Source organism: Lactuca virosa, chromosome 9, assembly GCF_052849685.1.
Source record: "Lactuca virosa cultivar CGN04683 chromosome 9, Lactuca_virosa_CGN04683_v6, whole genome shotgun sequence".
In the NCBI taxonomy this organism is placed as follows: Eukaryota; Viridiplantae; Streptophyta; class Magnoliopsida; order Asterales; family Asteraceae; genus Lactuca; species Lactuca virosa.
Window position 1 is genome coordinate 138,166,480 of NC_136434.1, and position 4,517 is coordinate 138,170,996.

Consider the following 4,517-nt stretch of genomic DNA (forward strand, 5'->3'; position numbering starts at 1 on the left):
TTATATAAATTGCATTCACATATTCCAACTTCAAGAAAGGGATACTTGAAGGCAAATAATGTAGTTTATTTGACATATGTAAATCTTATTTATATATAAAGGATTCCTAATGATATTTTCACTAAAGTGTAGAGAAAATAATTATTAAGGAACTATACACTTTGGTGTGCAACTTCCTTTCTAATGAATGTCTGAGATTAAGCACAAGATACAAGCCAGTAAGAACTATCTAAGGCCTTAATGATAATAAAGGATGAATTAAATCTAACTTGGTATGATTTACTTTTTAATTGGTAGAGATATCCTCCTTTAATCTTTTTGGGATAATACTTCAATCACTATTAATTGTATCTTGAATACAAATACCAACTAATAAGTAGATTAAATACTTTATAAGATTTAGTATGGAAAGGCTCCATCCTCATCTTACGTAATGTTCTATGGATCTGAAGCCTATGTTAGACTAAAGCTTCTAAACCCAAAATCTACTAAATACATATTTGTATATAATACTCTAAATGTGGCTTAGATTATTATATGCAAACCCACCAAGAATACGTTCTCTTATTCTTGTGAAAGCTAAATTAGTAGAAAGCAAGCTTCTAATGACAAAGCGAGTGGGAGGTGCATGGAACTTGAAGCAGCTCAAGAACCATAACCTTATGTAGTAATAGTTGACACTAGTTTTAACAAGGATTGTTAAACTTGTATAATAGCAATTCATAAACATAAATTGTTCGTATTAATGGTAGAATTCATCTATGACTTGATAAATGTGGAATCTATCATATATGAGCTCTTATTGATGGTTTCTGGAGAATCCATCAAATAACAAGATGCTATGTCAGATCTCGAATCTGATAAATGACTTAGAGTCATGAACATGAGATGTAATCCATGTACGAGAATCAAGTATGGGCTTGATTAAAAATTTCCCCTATAGCAAGGCTAGAAGGAGTAAATAATTCTTTTAGAAAGAATAAATTACATGGATAACAATACACATTTAAAGCAAGACTTGTAGTAAAAGGATTTTCTCATACTCATGTCATTGACTATGGTCCTCATCATACTCATGACATTGACTGTGATCAAACCTTTTTCACAAGTTGTTATGATAAGATCAACAAGGATATTATTTACTATAAATTAATATTCTTAATATGAGATATACTAAATAGATTTCAAGAAAGACCGCTTTTTCTAATAAATATCTACTGGAAGATATCTATATAGATTAACCTGAAGGTTTTCTTAATCCATGTTATCCTAACAAAATGTGTAGATCTTGAGATCCACATGTGGATATAAAGCAAACATCTCAATGTTGAAATCATCATTTTATATAAAACCACAAGGTATGTGTCACACCCCAAACCGGATGGCGGAAATGTCCGGGGTGGAATTATGATCACAGTATCACAATAATTGTATACATTGAAACACAAGTACATAGACAACCATCATATAATATGATTATATCAGTTACACGACCCAAATATTACTTAGTATCAAAATACATTACAAGGTTTGCATGTTATCAAATAAAGTAGTTCTCGTAATGATATTTGGTGTCTTGTCTTCAAAAGTAGCTCCGCTGACCCGAGCTTAATTGTTTCTTAAGATTACATGTCGTTTTAAAAGTCATCATAAAGTTGGTGAGTTCATAAGAGTTCAATTGTAGAAAAATCTGATATTTTTCCTTGTGTAGAAATCGTATCCTTGTAAAATGTTTTGTATTTGTACGCCTTCAACGTAAAAGAAGAATGTATGTGTGTAGTATGTATCTAAAAGCATTTATAAAATAAAATTTCCCATAACTTCTAAACTTATAAAAAGTGTGACTTGTCATGTGATTTTTATTATCCAAAAATCGAGTGTATAAATAAATAACCATACTTATAAATGTTGTGTATAAGTAAATAACCATACTTATAAATGTAGTGTATAAGTAAATAGCCATACTTATAAATGTAGTGTATAAGTAAATAACCTTACTTATAAATGTAGTGTATAAGTAAATAACCATACTTAAAAATATAGTGTTTGTTCCCAGAAAATCCAATATTTCCTTTAATATGAGTTGTAGTCTTAAAAACCCTAAGACCAAAAATGTATAAGTATTTCTATACTTAAAGTAGTACTACGTAGTTTTATTTTTATATAAAACCATTTGAACGCATGTTACCCCGTAAACTAAATATATCGTTGATTTCCCATGTGAGTTATTACAACCATGCTAAAACCGAAGTTGGACTGCTGCGACGTTCTTCAGGCGTTGGTGTCGTATAGATCTATACACAAGTATCATGCTCTCTTACCGAGATTCTGCCGGTCTAGCTCTAGCTAGCAGCTTAGGTGCGGGATTGTCAGTCCTGTATAGATCTATACACAAGTATCATGCTCTCTTACCGAGATTCTGGTTATAATTAAGGACTTTAGTGTGTACTCTGGTAGGTATGGTGAAGACTTTGTCTTACATAATTATTTCAACAAGTTTACGTTTTGGTGTAATGAAAACCCTTATATGTGTAAATATCACTTTTCCATAGTATTAATATAGTGTATAATAGTATTACCCAATGGATAACGGTATTATCCAAGGGGTAATGGTTTTATCCAATGTGTAAACACAAAGTTTTAATCTTTCAAAACTAGACTTTTGGTAAAAATGTTAGTTTGTGTTTATCCATTGTGTAATAATATTATCCAATGGATAAAGATATTATCCACCATACAATAGCTCCAATATGAGAAACTTGTGCATATGAAAGAATAAGACTTGTGTGGTTTCTTTGAAAACATGAATATACGTATATATCTTCATAAAAGAACATAAACATGCATGTAATAGTATTACCCAAAGGTTAAAGGTTTTCTCCAACATATATTAGATCTAGGACCTTTGTGTAAAGTTATTGTCCAAAATGTATTTTGTTTGCATGACATGTAACCTCCCTCGAAAGAGTAAAACGAGTGAAAACTAGTAGAAAAGGGGGTTTGAACTCATCTTTTGTGCTTTCCCTAGAAGATGACAAGAAATGGCGAGAAAGATGAGGTAGGAATCAATCTTTGGAAGACAACACCTCCTTGAAATTCAAGATATCGCCTAGGGTTTTTGATTCAAGATTATGAGTAAAATAACCAAAAGATGATGATGGATGAGTGATAGAACTCGAAAATATGGAAGAAACTTACCGAAAAATCCTTGCAAAACACTTACCAAAAAGCCTTGAATCAAGTAGGGAGTTCTTAGAGGGATTAGAGAGAGTTAGAGAGATTTTGAAGATGAAGTGAGGGAGGGGGGAGGGGGCTTCGGCCTAAACTTATAAAGAGGAGGGATGAGAGTGGGGTGGGTTGCATGGGGAAAGGAAGATGTAAGGTGTTGTGAATATTTAATTTAGGGTAAGCTTTCTAGCTTATTTTAATCAAGTAAGGCATCTTGATTAAAATATTCAAGCATGGTTTCTTGATTTCTTTATTATATAGATGATATGATAATGTTGGATATTGGGAGATATGTTGGGAGAGAAGAGACATAATTTGTCTCATATAGTTTTTATAAAACTAGTCTACCTTTTATCAAAGTTTGATATTTTTATAAAAGTGTAATGTGTTATAAGAAATTGGTATGATTTAATAACTAATAAAAATATTGTTATTTAATATTATTAACAATAATATTAAAACCTTATGATTTAATTGTTTTTTCCCAATTCGTTGTATAAAATACGTGCATTAAACGCAATAACTTCCGTTTTCTTGACGTATGACATTTTTCCCGGAAATAAACCGGAGTATCAACTAAATACTAGGTCATATGATGTTTAAAACATGTTTAAGGATTTGCGAACACGTAAACCTTGTGTTATGAATATTACCCAATTCCCGGTAATATTTGTGTGTTTTATCGAATTTCTACATTACCGTAGTTTATTGTTTGCAATAAAAGCGTTTATTCGATAATGGATTCAAAATAGCGTACGTAGTATTATAATATTCAATAATACATTAGGGATGTTACGAAAATCTCATTTCGCCTTTTTGACCTAATATATGCACAATTGGCTTTTTTTTTACCCTTGTTGACTTTTGTTGACCAAAATTTGACGGATGTCACAGTATGTTTTTATATCAAAATGAATAGAACATGTGTGTTTACTAAGAACTAGTGAGAGCATAGTGAAATTCCTAACCTTGTATGAATGAGACATACTTAATCATTTGAAATCACATTATGACTAAGCAAGATCGTTTTCACCTTGACTCGGAAAGTGTTTCTAAAATGAAAGACTTAGGAATGAGAAGATACATTATTGGAATGTGAAATCTATAAAAGATAGATAAAATGATGTTAAAAGTTTTATGTCTTCATGCATGTATTAGCAATATATTGAAAGGGATCAAGACACAATATTCTTTTGGAGAATTCTTGGCATTGTCATATGACACCATTTTGAGCTAGCCTCAAAAGTACCTAGCTCATAGGTTTGAACTAGTAAAATAATTTATATTCC